General features: G+C 36.4%; 1 pseudogene; it reads right to left on the bottom strand.

Annotated features, from left to right (window-relative positions):
- LOC105290910 overlaps window positions 1-21,251 on the bottom strand; it is a 163,433-nt pseudogene that overhangs the window by 28,938 nt on the left and 113,244 nt on the right.

Raw genomic sequence — 21,251 nt, forward strand, 5'->3', positions numbered from 1 at the left:
CTTCATAGAAGGAAAGGAATATCAAAATGAAGCTGACTTTAGGCTTCATTTGTTCTTCCTTTTCTAGTTTAAGATGAAGTGTTAGGTTGTTTATTTGGGCTTGTTCTTGTTTTGGAAGTAGGCCTGTAACGATATGAACTTTGCTCTTATGACTGCTTTTGCCATGTCCCAAAAGTTTTGATATGTTGTACTGTCATTATCATTCGTTTCTATGTATCTCTTGATCTCTGTTTTTATTTCTTCTCTGACCCAGTCATTATTCAGTAGCACGTTGTTTAATCTCCATGTATTTGTGGTTCCTCCTGCTTTCTTTTTACAGTTGATCTCCAGCTTCAAAGCTTTATGGTCAGAGAATATGGTTGGTATGATTTCAACCTTCTTATATTTACTGAGGCTATCTCTGTGTCCCAGTATGTGGTCGATTCTTGAGAATGTTCCATGTGCACTAGAGAAGAATGTATAAGCAATTGTTTTGGGATGAAGGTCTCTGTAAATGTCAATTATGTCCAGTTTGTCTAACTTGTCATTTAAATATGTTATTTCCTTATTGACTTTCTGTTTGGATGATCAGTCCATATCTGACAGTCGGGTATTTAGGCCCCCTACTATGATAGTGTTTCGGTCTGTTTCTCCCTTTAGTTCTGTTAGTAATTGCTTTATATATTTCGGGGATCCCTGATTGGGAGCATAGATATTAATAAGTGTTATGTTCTTGGTGCATGATTTCCTTTATTATTATGAAGTGTCCCTCAGTATCTTTCTTTACCTTTTTTATTTTGCAGTCTATTTCATCTGGTATTAGTATTGCTACTCCTGCTTTTCTCTGCCATTTGCTTGAAATATCTTTTTCCATACTTTCACTTTGAGTCTATATTTGTCTTTGGAACTGAGATGTGTCTCCTGGAGGTAGAATATAATTGGTTGGGTTTTGTTTTTTGATTCAATCTGCAACTCTATACCTTTTATTGGTGAGTTCAGTCCATTTATATTTAGGGTAATTATTGAAATATGAGATATTCTTATAGCCATTTAAAGTTTTGCTTACTGGTAGCTCGATGTTTCCATTGCTTCCACGTCCTTGTGTTTCTGCTTTCTTTATTTATATAGGCTTTTGTGAGTTTTCCCTCTGGTTCTTTTCATTTTATGTTATATACTTCAGTTCTGAATCTTTGGTGTGTGATTACTATTACTAATATGTAAAAGATAGTTATATATATATGGTCGTCCATTTTCTTCTGTATGTGCCTTATCTCCATTCCCCTTTGCGAATTCGGATCTTTGAATCTTCCCCTTTTCTGTTATTGTTGTCTCAGTTTGTCCCTATGTATGCTGAACATTCATTACTATTTTGCAATAGCAAATCTCTTTTTATCGTTTAAGCTTATAATGCCCTGTTTTTAATAAGGGTTGCACTCCTCTGCTTCTATCTGCCTGCAGGTTGCCTAGTTATGTATTACTCCTAGATATGTATTTTTCTTTTTGTCATTTTGTTTTAGCCAAGTTGACTCTTTTCAGCATTTCCTGTAATGTAGGCCTCATAGTAGAGAATTCCCTCAATTTTTATATGTCTGGAAAGGTCTTTATTTCTCCTTCATATCTAGAGGAGAGCTTTGCTGGATATATTATTCTTGGCTGGTAGTTCATTTCATTTAATAGTTTGAATATTTGATTCCACTCCTTTCTAGCTTTTAAATTTTGTGTTGAGAAGTCCAGCGATAACCTAATGAGTTTTCTTTTATAGGTTACTGTCTTCTTTTCCCTGGCTGCCCTGAGAATTCTTTGTCATTTATTTTTGATAATTCTAATACAATGTGTCTTGGTGAAAGTCATTTTGGGTTGAGAAATTGGGTGTTTTGTTGACTTCTTGAATTCCAAGCTCCAGCTCATTCCTTAGATTCAAGAAATTTTAATCAACTATTTGTTTGAAAATGCTTTCTAATCCCTGCTCCTTTTCCTCCCCTTCGAGAATGCCCGTTATTCTTGTTTCCTCTCCTGATGGTATCAGCTAATTCTTGTCTTTCTCTTTCATTATTTTTCATTCTTCGGTTTCTCTCTTCTTTCTTCTGATTTATCTCTAGATTTCTGTCTTCGATATCACTGATCCTTTCCTCCATTTGATCTACTCTATTTCCCAAGCTTGCTATTTCATTTTTCAACTCTTACAGCATGTTCTTTATCTCCAGGAGTTCTATTCAGGTTTCAATCTCCTTGCTAAAGAACTCATTCTGCTCATCTAGTTGTTTTTTCAATTCCTGAAATTGTTGATATGAATCATTTTGGTTCTCACTGATTTTTTTCAGAAGTACAATCCTGCATTCTCTGTCATATAAGTCGCATATTTCTATGTCTTTAAGCTTATTTTCTGGAGATTTTTCTATTTCTTTCTGAGCTGTCTTGTCACCTTGGTCGTTCATGGTGTTTAATAGACTATTTCTCTGCCCGGGCATTAATGGAAGTGTATTCGGTTTTTTGTTTGTTTGTTTGTTTTTGTTTGTTTTTTTCCAGAAAGAAGATTCATTTTATAAAGATCTCTCTTTAGCCTGTTGCAAAGAAGGCATTTTCTTTTGGTTTCCAGTAGGTGGTGTCTAAGCCTCTTTGATCCCTGCTTTATAGAAAGTCTTAATAATGCCTTTAGTTTTCTTATAGATGTTTAATCATGCTCGGTATCCTCAGTCTCATTCACTGTCAGTGTTAGCGACAGTTTCAGTAGCGTTTGCTCAGATTCCCCTGGGCTCCGCAGTGCTTGGTCTCAGAAGATACGGGGTGGAGGTGCCCTCTGGGTTGGGGGATGATGGCTGCATCTCAGCCTCGGTTTTGCAACCAAAGCTGGAAAAATCAACTGTTGTGTCTCTGCCACTCCTGCTTCTCTGCCATCCCTGCTTCTCTGCTTTCTGCCCTGATGACTGGGCCCTGCCGTCGTCCACGTGAAGGTCACAGCAATCCTACGCAGGGCTGTACATGGAACTCACCCTACCTTCTCCCTTCTCCCTCCTCCTACAGGGAGCTCCGGCCGCGAGAGGCAATTTCTTTGTTTCTCCCAGTCCACTGCCTGAAGACACTCGGGGTTCTGACCTGTGGTAGCTCTTATGCGCAGATCCCACACTCAGACGTGCTGGTGTTCATTTTGGGTATTTTTTGTTGAGTTTTAGATATTCAGATTATTGTTGTTTCAAGGGGAGCGATCTGGGGATGTCTCTCACTCCACCATGTTTCTGGATATTTTTTTAAACTGGGATTTATTATGAAAATTTGTAACCAGAAAGAAAAATTTAAAGAATTTCATATAAATACCCATATACTCTCATTTAGATGGTAACATTAACATTTTATTGTACTTGTTTTATCACATCTGTCTATCTATTCATTATTCTCTCCATTCATCAAATCACCTTGCTTTTTTGATTAAGTTGTAGAAATTAGTATACTTCTTTCCAGATATTTCAACATACATCATCAACTAAAATTCAATACTTATTTATAGTTCTTGTTTTGTGGTAAAATTTTCATGTGATAAAATGCACAAATATTATGCTACCATTAGGTGAAGTTTGTGCAATCCAAACCACCCTCAAAATATAGAACATTATCATCACCACAGAAAGTTCTGTTATATCTCTTCCCAGTTTGTGCCTATCCTTTACCCCTTGAGGCAACCATTTTTCTGACTTTTGACATCATAGATTAGTTTTACCTCTCTAGAACTTCACAGAGAAGCAGATGGGAAGAAAGGATTAGACGTGTAAAAGATTTGTTGAGGAAAATACTTGTGAAGGATAAAAGGAAGGGAATCAGAGTAGGTAGGGGGAGCCTTCAAACTCATGTGGGCCTGACACCTGTGTTGGAGAGGAAGCTAGTAGGAGGAGTGGGTAGGAGGAGCCTCACACTCCAGAGCAACTCTGAGAAAGTTTCAGGCAGGCCAATGGGAAGTCCTCAAGCTGGAGTTGCCTGTTAAAGGAGTCTCAAGGTGTCCATTATTACACCCAGCATGGCATCTGCTAGAAGCAGCCATAAGAAACATAAGGGTGAATCTAGAGGGGCAGCAGCTGGTGCTGTCAGTAAGTTATGCCCTCCCCCACTACCCAGCAGGAGATCTGAGTGATGTCAATTCATGACCACCAGAGTAGTATTCCATTGTATGGCTATAACACAGTTTGTTTATCCATTCTAGTGATAGAAATCTAGGCTGTTTCAAGTTTTTTGTCTATTATGAACAAACCTGAGAATTCTACTTATGAGAATATCAGTATTTTTGTACAATTCTCTTTACTGGCATACATTTTAATTTCTCTACTGTAAATACCTAAGGGTAGAATTGCTAGATATGGTATATAGTTGTTTTTCCAAAAATTGTCAGGGTTTATCCCAGAGTGGTTGTATAATTTTTTGTTCTCACTAATGATGTATGAGAATTAATAGTTTCTCCATATATTGACCAACATTTAGTGTTTTAACTTTAGCCATTCTGGTGGATGTGTAATTGTATCTCATTGTCATTTTAATTCGCATTTCCCAGAGGTCTAATAAACACTTTCATCTGCATTTTGATTGTTCATACATTTTCTTTCTGTAGAAGACCATTTGATTTTTACTTTACTAAATAGAAATGTCCATGGACTATACTATCTCAACATGCATCTTCCTAATTCTCCTTCAAATTCTACATCATAAAATTGTGAACAGAGAAGTTTTAGCCCATTACATTAAAATTTTTAATGATGTGAGCTCTAAACCTTTCTCTTAATAAATTATATAACTTTCATTTTTCAAAACTAGCCAGTTTTCTCTCTTTTAGTTGAGAAATGTGTCAAACACCTGTGTTGGTCTCTATCAGTTTAGTGTAGCAGGTATGAATTAGATTTGCCACACATAGAATACTGTTTATCTGGAGGATAAGTCTCTGGAGTAGTTCCTCTAAGAGCTCTGAGATGGGATCCAGGTGGAGTTTCTGGCCCCAAGCATAAGATAAAGGCATTTTTATGTATTCCTGCTCTCTGAAAAAGGAAGCTATAAGGTCTGTCCTGTTAAGAAAAAGAAGAGCTTCCTCATTTTCCTTTTATTTAAACATTAACAGTGGGTAACATGGGACCAAGAATATAGGTTTTAAGTCATGTATTTTGAACCTTGATCCACAATTTACCTACTTGTGACCTTAGGAAAATTTCTTAAATTTTCTGAGAGTCATTTTTTCTAGTTTCTTTCTTTTCTTTTCTTTTCTTTTTTTTTTTAAAATATAGCTATTGCATGAAACAAACCTTTCTAAAATATAGTGGCCTAACACAGTAACAATTTATTATTTCTTATAAATCTGTGGTATGACTGGGAGTTTCTTCTGTTTAATGTAGGGGCACTAGGATGGTTAAAAGGTTCAAAATGGTCTCATGCACATGAACAGTAACTGGTATTGGTCCCTGGCTGAGAGCATAGCTGGGATCTTAGGTATCCTCCACCAGAGATTCCCTGTATGGCTTCTTGGGCATCCCCAGAATTGGGTTTCAGGAAGGAACATTCAAAGAAGGCAAGTCCTAATGTACAAGCACTTATCAAGCCTCTGTGTACTTTACAAATGCCAGTGTCCCATTTGCCAAGCCTAGTCACATGACAAGCCCAGACTCATACAGGGAAGACTGCTGGCAGGTGAGCTTCATTGAGGGCCATTGAAGCCTACTACAACTTTCCTTAAGAATTTCTTGCTCTCATTCTCTTTATGTAGCCTTTTCTTTTTTTCCTTGATGGCTCTGTTTATGATTTCTTCTTTAATGCTAATTTCATAATCGTCTAAAACTTTCTTTTCTTAATTTTTGGTCTTGATCAAAAGTTTGAATAAAAATTTTTAAAAAGGTAAAGAAATTAAAATACATTTTTAAAGAAATATAATTTAAAAGCAAAAAAATGTGAATACAAGAGATAAGGTCTTAATTTTTTTCCTTTTAACTTATATTAACATCTTTAATTATCTCAAGTTAAAAATTATATATATATACATATATATCTCTTTTAGAAAACACCACGTGTTGATTTTTCTTTTTAGTGTCTTTATTTTTTACCTTCAAAATATTCAAGATGCTTGGAGTTTTATAATTGGGAATGGTAGTAATTTACCCTTTTATTTAAATTAATTTCTGCTAAGTTTGAAATTGTAGAGTGGTGGCAATCTAAGTTTCTTCTGAAAGTTTTTACTCTAATAAAAAGCCATAACCATTCACACTACAATGGTAAAGGACTTTAATAATAGTGGGTATCACTGTTTAATCACATTCTATTTTGGGGTGGTAGTGGTGGTAAGTGATGGCGATGGTAGACACTGAGTACATGTAATTTAGCAGTAGGGTGTGACATTCATATTTGAAATGTGTAGCTTATACATTTTAGATGTAACTTACTGGATATCCTAACTTCCCTATCACCCCCCCTCAAAAACAAACAAACCACTCTTGATTCAAATATATGTCACTACAGCCTTTAACAAACTAAATTGATAGTATTGAACTTAAATTAACAGTAAGTTATAATTAAAAGCCAAGGGTAGAAGCAATTGGTTACTCTGTCCAATTCAAGTCAATATCAAGGATGCTCTGCTAACAAGCTACTCTTAAAAATGTGTGAGATTTCTAATTAGTGCCTCACTGCTAAGCTATGTATGGAAGCCAGCTGATTAAACACTTCTTTGGCATGCAACATAATTCTTGAGAACCTTATTTTTCTATTCTTCTAAGAAAACTGTTAGATAATGGAAAATTCCAACAGTTACTATTATGATTTTTACTCCCCAACTTCTGGAAAACCTATTTGTGCCCCCAAAATATATCGGAAATATCCTAACTTCTGGGGTGGTCTGTTTTCCTTTTCTGTAAAAATATACACACATACACACACACACTCAAAACTGTCTAACCTTCAGCATCAGGAGCGATGATCTATTTTGGAAAATTGGTTATAAAACCCCAAATGAACTGGAGTTGAATAGCTGTGAGATAAATTTTAATCTCCCTAGTCAAACTGTGGCTTGTCATTGATGTCATTGAAAGTGATATAAAGTGTACTAGGTTCACCACAATAAAAAATTCATTGTTTCTGAATTCCACTAATTTTTTAAATTACAAAAAAAGTTTTCCTTTAAGACAGTGATTGAAGTAAGACAGGACAAACTGAAGTGGTTTTGAGTCCATTTTTTTCTGGAATGGGGGAACCTAATGGATGTGACTTTCATTTTACTTCTCAGTGAGTGGGTGGTCGTTTCTTCTTTTTTCTCAGGAATTGAACAGTATATTTAGCTTTTTGTCCCCTTAAAGTGTTTTTTTAAGGTTAAAATAGAATCTGGTGTATACAATCTCTATTCACTGAAATCACATACCATATACACTACAGAGATATATTTGTCTGATTTCAAACTGCAAAATCTTTTTTAGCATTTTTTAATGAAGGAAAACTTTTAACTTTTGAGTTAGTTAACAAAAACCTCAGTGTGAACACTTTTAAATAAAAAGTCAACATTTAAAAAAATTCACAAGTATACAGTCATTATAGAAAACTTTAAAAATATGATTAAACGAAAAAAAGTGATTTAAAAGCTCAGGAGACCATGATACATGCTATTACTATTTTGGGATATATCCATTAGGATTACTTTTAAGTAAACATTTATGAGGAATAGGATAACTTATTGAAATAATAATTTTCTTTTGTTCTTTTGCTGTAGGTAATTTCCACTTCCATTTTCCAAGATAGCAGCCAAGCTTTTTCCCCTTACTGCTGGAAGTTAATAATGGCTTTTGTGTGGCAGGGCTAGAAGTAAAGTTACCAGACCAAAAAAGAACAACAACAACAAAAAAACAATACCCACTGAGAGCTTTTGTTAAAGGTAGATTCATGGAGCAGTGGAATCACATTGTCTAAGGTGAGGGAGACCTCCAAGAACTGGGCAAAGCTGAGGAGGTAGAAAGGTTTTGAGAGCTTCTCCCAGGACCAAGTATGGGAATAGATGTATGAGACTTTCTGCACTATGCTGTTTCCCAGGACCCCGGAGACTGTCAGGATTTCTGGGGATTGGATGACTAGTGTCCTTTCTGAAGCTAGGTACAAAGTACTGCAATGCTGTATCCTAATACTGACCCCTGAGCTCAAGCTGGGCATCTAACCAGCAAAATTTCTGACTTCAAGGCACCAGGCAGGATTGGACAATGAACACACCCCCAGTGAGCAGTTTGTAATAGAGACCAAGGGGACCTAGAAAACAGAGATGCTTTCCCAAATGTCCTGTCCTACTTGTGCCTCTGGGATTCTTGCATAAGCTTAAAGATTCTTGAAGAAGTCCATACAAACTTGACTGAACTAAAACCTCCTATCATTCAAGTAGGTAGGCATTTGGAGGAAATACTTTGTTTTAGAGACTCACAGTAATGGGACATTCTAGAGTAAAATTCTGAGCCACTGCACATGAACCTACCTAGAAATGCACACAAGATGGTTCATACCCTACAGGACTGCAGACATTTGAGTTGGTGCCAAATAGTGACCAAGATGGAACTTTCTTCCATCTGATGACCCAGGGAGCAACTTAAGTTTATTAAAAGAAAATAAAGAAAGTGTGCTATCTCTAGAAGCCTAGAACAGTGGTTCAGAATATAAACTAAATTGTTCCATAGGTTCAAGTCATGCCTCTGTAATTGCCATCAATGTGAACTTGGACAAATGTCTTAGCCTTTCTGCTACTTGGTTGTTTTATCTGTAATACAAGATCAATAATAGTACCCATGCCACAGGGTTGTTGTGAGGAATAAACAAGTTAGAACAGTTAGAATAACATCAGGCACATAATAATTTCTCAATAAACATTAACTGTTGGTGTTAACTTCTGGTTACCTGGACTTCTTCCCACTTCTTCCCACTACTTCCCACTACTTGTGGGTCCAAGTCCAGGATTGCTGAGCATATTCTGCAGCACACATCTGCTCCAAAGACTCATTATAGCCTCCAAAGAAGGTTTATTTTAATCAGTATTTTTGCCCTTATTGGGGAGTTGTTGGGCTGAGATGAAGCAGACTCTTCGAAGGCTTTGTGGCTTCTGGGTCCATCAGTGGACAATAATGATGCTGGCAATTTGGATATGCAAAAGAGAAACTGTAAAGTGCTTCCCTTAAGTAAAAAGGTGAAAGTTCATGACTTAAGGCATTTTATCATCTCACATCAACACCAGATGGGTATTTTGAGAAAGAGACTACATTCATATACTTTTATTATAGTATATTGTTATAATTGTTCTATTTTATTATTAATTACTGTTCTTAATGTCTTACTGTGCCTAATTTATAAATTAAACTTTATCATAGGTGTGTATGTGTAGGGGAAAACGTAGTATGGTATAAGGTTCAGTGCATTCACTGGGGTCTTGGAACATATCCTCCGTAGATGAGGGGAACGACTGCATAGAAGAAATGTAGGCAGCGAACCCTGAGAACTCCATTTGCATTTTGAATTTCCACAAAAACAAAAACTCTTCTTGGAAAGCAAGGGGTACCCAATGGCTGCTGTTCTTTTCAATCTTGGCGTAAAAACGCACAAGACATTCTCCTGGGGGCTTAGACTAATATTCTGGACCAGGAAATGAGGGAAACTGTTCTGCTTGTGATGGTAATGATATATTATTGAAAATTGAGGGTGATTTCTAAGGAAGATCCATTTTACCACCCCTCAACACACCACGTACACCCATTTGAAATTTGCCTTGGGCGTTTGGTTGAGATATAACAGCAGGAGTGGTTTCCTGGGCAGAGAAATGGTGACCTATGAAAGAATTTAGGCAGAGTAGCAGTGAAATTCCTTCTGCTATTTCAGTCTTAGATATGTTATTCACTCTAGATTTTTGGTATATAAGCATTAACAAGTTAAAGAATTGCTCTTTTATTCTGCTTGGTCGAAGGTTTTGTTTTTGAATGGGGTTCCATTTTATCAAATGTTATTTTTGTATTTGCTAGAATAGTCATATGATTTTCTCCTTTAATCTATTTATAGTGGTGAACTATAGTTATAGATTTACAATATTAATTAAGGCTTGTATTACAGTCTTGAAGCTTATTGGCCTTGGTACATGGCATGGTGTGAATCAATGAAAGCAATTTTATTAGGGTTCCTTATGTCTATGTTCCTAAGTAAGATTTGTCTATAATTTTTTGTTCTTGTACTATCTTTGTCAGGTTTGGTATTTGAGGTTATACGCGTCTTGTGAAATGATTTTGGGATCTTTCCTATGTTTTAATTCCCTGAAGCAGTAAGTTTAAGAGAAAGATTACCTTTTCCTTAAATATAAGTTGGAATGCTACTGTCTATCTGATCCTGGTAAGAATTCCTTTTGTTATTGTTGGAATATTTTTAACTCCTTATACCATTTCTTTGAATGTTAAAATGCCAATTCAGGTTTTTAAATTTTTTTTCAGTTTTCTTATATTACAATTTTGGGGGAAAATTGATCATTTTATTCAAGTTCTAAAATTTAATTTTAAGTTGTTCATGGTCCTCTCTTGTGGTTTATTTTATTAGTTTCTCTTTTATTTGCATTTATCCTTCTCTCTGCATTGTTTTATGGCTTTCATCTTATTGTTCCTTCATCAGTTTTGTTAGATATTTATTTCATAAATTATTGCCAAAAAAATTGCTTTTTAGCTTTATTGTTTTCTATTATTTCTTTTAAAAGTTTTCATCAATTCTTTTTTTTCTTATTAAACATATTTTATTTTATTTTTTATTTTATTTTTCTTCCCTCTTTAATTTCCCGCCACCAATCACAACCCACACCCCCCACACGCACACTTCCACCCCTGACCTATGGATGTTGCCATTTTCCCCTAAGAACTGGATCTCTGAAAGCAGGGCATCTCCTCCCTCAGGCTCGTGGCATGTCCCCCAGGGCCAGGCGCACCCAGGGTAGGTCCATGGCTCCACCTGGGGCGTGAACCCAGGACCTTCTGCATGTAAAGCAGACGTGCTAACCACTACATTATGGAGCCATCCCCTTTACTAAACATATTTTAGAATTTTCTTTTAGTAAGGAAGGGCCTTTAAGTACCAAATTTTCTCAGTATTGATTTGCCCGAAAACATCTTTAATTCATTTTTATTCTTAAAAGATATTGGCAGATTTTATAACTTTAAGTTGACACTTACTTTCTCCCTGTGTATCAATTGTTCATCTAACATTATTTATTTGGAAATAATGTGTTTTTTTTTGTTTTCATTTTTATATTTTTTAATAATTGTGGTTCTTAAGAGTTTCTCTTTTTCTTTGCTGTTTGAAGGTTCATTATGGTGTCTAGATATGGATTTCTTTTCACTTACTCTGCTTAGTTTAGCATTTGTTAGGTATTTTTTAATCAGGGGGTTGATGTCTTTCATCCGTTCTGAAATATTCTCAAATATTGTTATCTTTAAATAATTATTTCTGGTTCGTTCTCTTTTTTTGTATACAGAACTATTTCTTTATATATGTTAAACTTCTTACTCTATTTTTCCTGTCTTTTATTTTCAATTTCATGTTTTCTCTTTGCTTCTTTGTGATACATTTTGGATAATTCAGATTTATCTTCCAGTTAACTAATTATTTTTTGAGGTATGTATAAACTGCTGTTAAACCTATACACTCATAATTCTTACCATTAAAATTTTTATTTCTGGAAGTTTTATTTGATTCTTTAAAATCTGCGTGGTAATTTCTTACAGTTTCTTGATACTTGCATATATTTTCATTAATGTCTTTTTTTTTCTTTAAACTTAAGTATGTGTTTTCAGAATACGTGCCCTGATATTTTTAGTTTCTGAAATTCCTGTGTTTCTGTCTCTTGTCTTTGTTGTCTTTATTTTTCTTCTTCGGGGAGCTTTCTTTATTTGTATGACTAGTTATTTGGCCTGCTATTGCTCATTTTTATTGTCAATTTATTTCCAGAAATCCTCTGAGGTCTAGGATCTAGGTAATTCCTCCAGTTAGGATTGTGTTTGCTTCAGGTAAGCATGTGGGTACACTCCGAATAACAATTACGAATTGGGTAATTTTGGTCTGCCTTGGCAGTATAGGTTCAAGTTGAAAAAGGCTACTTTCTAGTTCCTAATTTTCAACAATATTTTTCTCCTTTTTCTGTGTCTAATTAGAGGAGAGTTTATTTCTACTAACCACTGAGCAGCCCAAAACTTTTGAAAGTCAAAGTTTTATAAGTAGAGGAACTCTCCTCTTAGATCCCCTTTTGGCTCTGCATTGACGCTTATCTCTTAATCCTGCCTCTCATAAGGCTGTGAAAAACCTACTTTTGGGCAGCATCTGGGAATTGTTTACTTTTCTGCCAGCTCATCTGTGCTTTTATGGAGATTTAAAAATTCTTTTTACCTAAGACTTTCAATTGATTTCAACAAAAGGGTAACCCAGGTACTTAGCCTATTATATTGACAGAAACCAAACAGTGTTGTATATTTATCTTAATGTGTATAAGAAATCATATAACTAGCACATCAAATCAGTGATTTTACTGATATTTTAGTCAATATTTGTTAAAATAAGGAGCGGATTTAAAATGGATTGAAAAGTAGTATGCAAATCAGGCATAAATCATGAAGATAGTAAGTCACATGACTGTTGTACTGACAAATGTCAGTACAGAGCAGGTTTGCACTGAGCAGACACTACTGGGGTATGTTAGACAAAGTTGGCATAGTCAAAGAGTGGAGAATGAAGCCAGAGCAGCCACAATTAAGAGCAGAAAGATCAGCAACATTTCTCAGGTCAGGTAGATATGCGAGATTTGAGACCTCAAAATCTTCATCAAGGTACACATGGTTTCAGGTGATAATATGAGTCATTGAAGGTCACATCAGAATTTCTGGAAGCTCAACTGTCTCCTCTAAGTCCACTTTAAATATGGAGGGCTGACACCTAGAGTAGAAAAGTGACCTTTTGTTAAGGGACACAGGCTGCCCATGGTGAATTAACAGCATGAAAACTGGAGAAGCAAATACTCTATCCTCGATTTCCTCCCACTCTCAGTCACCTGTTGGCCAAACCAAAGTGGGTTCCAGAGGATTTAGGAGCCCATTGATATAATACATGCAAGTCATCTTCCATAGATAATGAGCAAGGTGAAGAAGGGTGAATTGTCAATTCGGAGAAGGAATGTCAGAAGAACTAAACTCTCATCCAAGATTAGTCAATAACTGCATCAATTTGTGAATCAATTGAAATCTCTAATACTTCACATGCATAATCATCACTAAAATTTCTATACTCTTATTTCAATAAAAATGTATTCAGTGTGCCAATCATGCTGATTTTCTTCACATTTTATAGTTTAGTCTTTCTAATTTCACCTACTTTATTCTCTTTGGATGTTATTCTGATTATAGGTCTTTCAAAACTTTTCCAAAATATTCTAGTTTTTCCAGGCTCTCTGCCACTAGTCTATTTTTTCCTCCTCAAGATTTTTGAGCTGCCTTGGATAAAAACTCATGTGGGCAGAGTACTTATTGTTATTGGGTCATGCTAAGTCATTTATCACTTCTGTTTTACTGACTCTGAACTCAGTTCAGTGGAGTACATAGCCAGTTCAGAAGAATGTTCACTAGGGTTTTACCCTTTTCAGGAATCATGTTGGTAATGACTGTATTGACCAATACAATGGTGACTTTTACTGATGTATATTATACACTTAGGAGTATAAACAAATAATACATAATTTAGATATACTTTGGAAAATTTATTGGATAATTGGATTCTTAAAACTTAGAACATTTGAATATTGAACTATGTTGAGTTTCTGATGAGGAAAAAGTAGTTTAAATGAAATGGCACCAGCATGCCGTGTTTCAGAGAGGATCATATAAAGAGGAGGCACAAGGGTGTTAATATTTTTGGATCACTTACCATAGGCCATTGATGTATGAGTTATTTTATACATGGAACTTAATTGTGTCACATAAACATTACCAGTCAGATCATCTGTACTGACAGAAACGTATTTTAAGCTTTCGGAAAAGTATTATTAGATAACATTTTAAAGGCCTTTACAACTATAGTAAAGTAAATGTATAGTCTCTCTACCTAGTGGAAGCCCGAGTCCAGTTAATATTCAATGGAAAACTTTGTGGGTTATGCCATATTCGTAAATGGCAAGTCCTCTGAATGGCTGTAGTGACTTCCCAATGGCTCTCCCTGCTTTCCTGGATGATTCCTTCAATTCGTCTCTCTACTATCACCTGTTCTTTTGAAAAATTCAGTCTAGCTATGTTGCTTCTTTACTTAAAACTTTAATCGTAATAATTGTAATGGCAATTAAGATAAAATCTGAATCCTCAGCAGGCTCTGAATGACCTGACTTTCTATTTCTCTAGATTCATTTCACATCATCTCCCCTACTTACACTACCAGTGCCTAGATCATTCTTACCAACTTTTCTTTTCCTGAAAATTTCCCATGCTTCTTTCAGTTTTCAGATTAAATGTCACTTCTTCAAGGAAGCCTGTTGTTTGCCTCTTTTACCTCAGTAAGGTTCCCTGGTATTCTCTCTTATAGCATCTTTCACTTTTCTTTCAGACTCCTTACTGCACTTTTTAAGTACACATTTGTTTCTGTGATTGTTTTTCTAATGCCTGCCTTTCCCATCAGACTGAATGAGGTCTATTTTGTTCACTGTGATTATCTCTATATGTGGCACAAGGCCTAGCACTAACTAGGAGGCACTCAATAACCTGTGCCAGATGAATGAATGAATGAATAACTAAAGTACAGGCCCTGTCCTCAAGGCATTTTATTTTAGAGGCTGAAATGTAAAGAGATACTATCACTGCAGTGTTGTAAGTGCTGGGAAAGAGGACACACAATAGTACATGCAAAGCAGATCAGGAGGGTCCTATATGCAAATTTAAGCCATTGGTCCCTTGGAGAAAAGAAAGAAATTTTTCTTTCCAGTAGATACCATATTGAGTATGTGATAATTCAATTAAGAACAAAGAACTGAAAGGTGGAGGTACTCAAAGGTGATGAGGACCCAGTCATAGCCTTCCAAGCATTTGCACCAATTTACATGATCAAGGACTAAGTATAAAGGTTAATAAAATGGAATGCAAAATGTAATTAGAATCAAAAGATTGCACTGAGAGAGATTCTTGATGGAGGAGCCTTTGGAAGTTGAAGCATCAGCAGGACCTAAGTAGGTGAGGTTGGGTAGTGGAATGTAAAGAGAAAGATACATACTAGGCAGAAGAAACTGGGTAAGAAAAGGTACACAGTCAGAATACTATGGGGGTAGTTTGTGGGAATGAGTTGTCTTAATATTGCTAGGAGCAGAGGTCCCCAACCTCTGGGCCGCAGACCGGTTTGGGTCCATGGCCTGTTGGGAACTGGACAACACAGCAGGAGGTAAGCGATGGGCCATCAAGCGAAGCTTCATCTGTATTTGCAGCCACTCCCCAGTGCTAGCATCAGCTCCACCCCAAATCATCAGGCATTAGATTCTCATAGGAGCACCTGTCCCTGGTGCCAAAAAGGTTGGGGACTGCTGGCTAGGAGTATTGCATAGGGTCTTTGATAGGCAGAATTCTAAAAATGTCTCTACCCCTATGATTTCATTTCCTAATCCTTGAATCCTGTGAATATGATGAGATACCATATTTATGAATATGTTACTTTTCATGGAAAAACAAAGACTTTGGTAATAAAATCAAAGTTACTAATCGGCTGATTTTAAAATTGAAATATTATCCTGGATTATCCAGGTAGGCCCAATGTAAGTATATGAGCCCTTAAAGTAAAGATCCTTCTCAGACTGGTGGCAGAAGAGGAAGGCAGGAGAAGCCAGAGATATTCAAAGCACAAGAAGAATTCAATGAATGATTGCTGGCTTTGAGGAAGAGGCTGCCAATCTCTAGAAACTGTGAACAATCTCTAGTCATCAGTCAACAAGGAAACAGGACCCCCGTCCTATGATTGCATGAAACCAAATTCTGCCAACAATCTGAATGCTCCTGCAAGTGGATTTTCTCCCAGAGCCTCTAGATAAGAGACAGGTTGGCTTACACCTTGACTTTGATCTTGTGAGACCTAAAGTAGGATCCCCATCTGAGCTCTCCTGGATTTCTGACCTAGAAAACTGTGAGACAATAAATCATTGTCATTTTAATCCGCTAAAATTGCGGTAATTTGTGGTTGCACATCAATAGAAAATAAATCAGGGGCATGATGTGGATGCTTTAAATACAGACTGAGATGTGCACATGTTAACTGGTGAGCAGTTAGGGAAAACGTCATCAGGGTCCTGAAGCTTTAGGTCTTCAACTCTGACCAAGGTGCAAGTTAGTACAATCAACCATCTGAAGAAACCGCATTTCTTCCCCTTCCTCTTTTGCTTAGTAGTGGCCATAGACAACGTCAGTAGTCAAGGCACAGAAGGAAAATTTTTTGGCTCCCTCATAAACTAATTTTGTAGGGCTTCCCCCCAACCTCCTTTGAGATGAAGTTACTTCATCTCTGAAAGTCTATTGAAGCTTAAGCTTGAGTCACATTTCTCTTGTGAAAGAATGTCTAAGGGCAATGAAATAAAATTAAAAATTGGGGTTTCAAGGGCATTGGATGACTCATTTTATTCCGGGTGTAGGGAATACTGTTTTCCCCTCCAAGAAAAATGTAAATCCTAAACTCCCAGCATGACTTTGGAAGGAGACTCAAGGTCAGCTGCCTTTCAGACCTTCCCTTTACCTCCCAGGGGTCTTCAATTACAGCTGTTACCACCATGCTGGATTTCTGGGAGTTTGTTCTTTACCACACTCTACAAGCTCGAATATGGACAAAAAGCTCTTTCTCTTGTTTCCATCAGCATAGTTTAGACAGTCTGGACCTTCAAAACGACTAGGGAAAAAATGAAAAATACACAGATGGATAAGTAACATAGACATTTCGCATACAAGGCACATGATTCTGAGTTAATCACTTCAGAGTGCTCCACTTTGCAACCATAATTCTCAGGAAACTTCCTCACATTCTGGCTCAGATCCCAGTGGTTGCCACTATTCTAATGTCTGCCACTTGGGCAGGGTCCGGTAGACATAGTAGTATAAACGCTGCCTTATAAACATATTAATCTTAGTGAACAAAAGTTTCATTGTTCTCTTACTGTAAAAACATTATTCGTTTATTGTATAACACTTGAAAATAGATTAAATTATAAAGCAGAAAAAAATCCCATAATCTCACCATCTATTTACACACAGACATATTTTTTTTTAAATGTGGGATATTTACTGCTTAGTAATTAGCTCTTTTCTCTTAATTACAGATTAAATAGCTTGACCTTTACTCCAGTGCCAAGACCAGGAGAGGTGGAGTGCCTTCTGCCTCCCTCTCAATCTCAATTTTTACATCCTAAAGTCAAGAGTCCAAGACATGACTCATCTCTACCTGTGAAGCATCAGCTTCTTACTAGAATGTGTGGCTTTGTTGTTATGGATCTTAAAACAGGGCATGCAAACATTTTAACTTAGCCAGCATAATGATAAAAACAGTTGAATTTTAATACTTCTAGGCAGGAGTATGTACTGCCAGATTCACACATTTATTTCACCCACCTAGCTCCTGTGGACATTTTAGGCTGTGACCCTCACCTTAAGAAGATAATTATAATCTTAAACAACAAAATAGACTTCTTATAAATATCTAATAGGAGATTGTTCCTTTCATATAAACCCATTAACCTATTACACATTAGAGAAGAAATAAAAATAATGCCCATTATCAAAGAAAAAGACCATAAATATGCTACAGATGCGATTCAGATTTGAAGGCTTTGGAGTGGTCCTCCTATCCCTGTGCCTTCAAAATTCTCTATCAGCTGCCAAGAGAGAAATTAAAGTTTTCATGTTCTATAGGTCTATGTTAAAACACTAATGATTGTGGATAGAGTAACACACAAAGTCACTGATGTGCACTAACACATTACTGAAGATTAATTGATTATGTCAATAAATGTCATCTAGAACAGGATCCCCAATACAGGTCTGTGGCCTGTTAGGAACTGAGCTGCACAGCAAGGGGCGAGCAGCGACGGGCAAGCGAGAGAAGCTTCATCTGTATTTGCAGCTGCTCCCCAGTGCTAGTATCACTGCCTCAGCTCCAGCTCATATCATCAGGCATTAGATTCTCATAGGAGCACTGGTCCCTAGTGCCAAAAAGGTTGGGGATCGCTGATGTAGGATAATGAAGTGTGCAAGATGAAAGAACAAAGAGAAGAAAAGATCCAGATCGTAGTGCCCTGTCTGAGGTTACATCCAAGCTGAGCCTCACAGTGAGGAAATTGATAAGGAGAAATTAATGAAAGGGAAGTGATCAAGAAAGCTGAAAACAAATTTGACCTACTACACTATTTTGTTGGAACTTAGTTCTGCTTCCCAGGCCTCTCCAATTTGTTCTTCAGCCTTTCTGATCAAATGAGTCATTATTCCACCAGTGATGATAACTGTTCCAAAGAATAAACTATCAGACACCACCCATCTAACCCTCTAGTTCTGAACCATGCCAGAATATTCTTGGCCTGGGCTAGGATGAATAAATGGATGAGGAGAATTAAGCACTGCTGACTGGAAAATGAGTTTTTAAATGCAGCCAAGGAGGCATCATTTTCTTTTTCTCAGGAGGTCATTCAAAGAAGACAGAAAGACAAGCAGATTATCTTTCTCCTAAAAAGACTGTCACAGGGGCGTTTTAGAAAGAGAGCCCATTAAAGCTGCTTGGTCTGTAATGTCCTTATTCTGAATGTTCTTTAAAAATATTATAAATATACAATTGAGATTTTTTTCATAGTTTAAAGTTTTTTTCTGGATTTTATTTTAAAACATTGTGTTCCCCTGCGACATTTAAAGAATTTTGATGAAACATTTTAAATTAATCATCTTAAACATTTCTTCTAAATTGGGTTTGGTTATTTCATTTCCAAATTATAAATTAGGGAGAATGTTTATGGAGCTCTAATTTATGTAATTCTAATTTTCCTTGGGATAAAACCCCATGAAGTATATTCTTCAAATTTTGAATTATTATTCTATCACTTTCATATCACTTTTGGTTTTCTTATAGACTTCTAGAGTCTAAAATGAACGTTGATTGTTTCTGTAATCTGTAATTGTCTTTATGTAATAAAAACCTTTTCATTTATCATTAATATTAAAAAGATCAACTAAGTCAATAACCACTACATTCCTTCAGTTAAAAGTCAGTAGCAACAGTACAGTTTGCTTTAAAAGTCATTGTTACTCAGGACTTATTTCCCTAAAAGATCACGTTTTCTTAGCATTTCTTTTAGTTCCTATAGCAGTAATATCTACATTACTATTCTCTGAATAAAGCCTAGCCTACATAAAGACAGTGTTCAGCTGTCTCTTCCTGCATAAAGAACTACTCTAAAACTTAGTAAATTAAAACAACCTTTTTATTGTATTTTGATTTCATGTGCCAAAAATTCAAGCAGAACTCAGCTAGGCAATTCTTTGGCTCTGTGGTGTTGACTGGGTTCATTCGGTGGTGGTTAGCAGATGACTGGGTTGGACTGGAGGATCCAAGGTGGTTTCATTCATATACCTTGGCAGGTATATCTGGAAGGCTACTCTCAGCTGCTCTCCTGTCTATCTCCATGTAGTATCAGGGTCTCTTTATTTGTTTGCTGCAGCATGTAGTTGGACTTCTTACCTGGAAGTAGCTATCCTCATGTGATGGTTAATTTTATGTGTCAATTTGTCTAGGCTATGTTGCCCAGATGTTTGGTCAATGTTGGTAAATGTTGCTCTGAAGGTATTTTTAGATGTAATCAACATTTAAATTAGTGGACTTTGAATAAAGCAGATTACCCTTCATAATGTGTGTAGGCTTCATATACTCAGTTAAAGACCTTAAGAGAAAAAGGCTAAGGTCCCCAGAGGAGGAGAGAATCCTACCTCCAGAATGACTTTGGACTTGAGACTGCAGCATCAACTTTTCCTTGAGTCTTCAGCCTGCCAGCCTGCACTAAAAGCTTTGGACTTGTCGGAACCTACAATTACATGAGCAAATTCCTTAAAAGCAATCTATCTCTATCTCTATCTATCTATCTATCTATCTATCTATCTATCTATCATCTATCCATCCATCCATCCATCCATCCATCCATCCATCCATCCATCCATCTATCCATCCATCCATCCATCCATCCATCCATCCATCCATCCATCCATCCATCTCCTATTGTTTCTGTTTCTCTGGAGCACACTGGCATACTCCAAAAAGAGCATTCCAAGAGACAAGAAGTGAAAGCTGTCACTTTCTTTAAGACCTGGGACTGTAAACTGGCGTATCATCATGTTATCAGATTCTAGTCACAATGTACATGTCAATTCTAGGAGAGGGAACACAGATCCCACCTTTCAATACAAAGAATTTGTGTCTACCTGTACTCTACCACAAGTAATAATAATGCTTATAAAATGCACTATTCCATTATATTTTTACCTTATGAAATATGTATTATTTATCTCTATTTTACATATGAGAAAACTGATGGTCAGAGAGATTAAATAAGAAAGACAATTTTTAAAGTGAAATAGTATAATTCCCGGATCCTTGCTCTTAGTTACCCTGATGTGCTGCCTCTGACAGTGTGCTGGTGAACTGACTCTGGCGGGGGCGGGGGGAGACACTGATTTGCAGTGTTTGCCAAATTATGTTTTGTAAATTATCCCATTATAACCAATTTTACATTACTAACGTATTGTTACCAAATTCAGAGTTGAGAAGCGATGTGCATAATTAGCTCCAGTGAGCCAGTATGAGCTATCTTCCAAACACCACTGGCTGGTTCTCCAAAATAGAGAAATAATGTTATTAGTCTTAATGAAATGAGAGAAAGAGAAAGGATGGGAGGAGAGAGAGAGAATGAAAATGAAAGAAAGGAAGAAAAACAAGAAAGCAAAGGAAAGCAAAAGAAAAGAAAGAAAGAAAAGAGTGGGGAAAGGTCTTTCTAGTGGAAAGCTTAACTATGCTCTATGCTAGAAAGGGGAAGAGAATAACTGTGTATGAGAAAAATATATATTAATTTTAAGAGTTAAACTTTCACAAGGCTGACTTCTAGTTTGGTAGCCAGGATGCAATTTGCTTCTCACAGGCTTCATTCGTTAAGTCCTTAGGAAAGATTGACCAATTTTACTGTTACCCCAAAGGAAATGAAAATGAACTAGGTAAAGTTAATCATCCCCTTCCCGTATTAG

The sequence above is a fragment of the Pteropus vampyrus genome, unplaced genomic scaffold (genome assembly GCF_000151845.1).
Source record: "Pteropus vampyrus isolate Shadow unplaced genomic scaffold, Pvam_2.0 Scaffold39, whole genome shotgun sequence".
Classification (NCBI taxonomy): domain Eukaryota; kingdom Metazoa; phylum Chordata; class Mammalia; order Chiroptera; family Pteropodidae; genus Pteropus; species Pteropus vampyrus.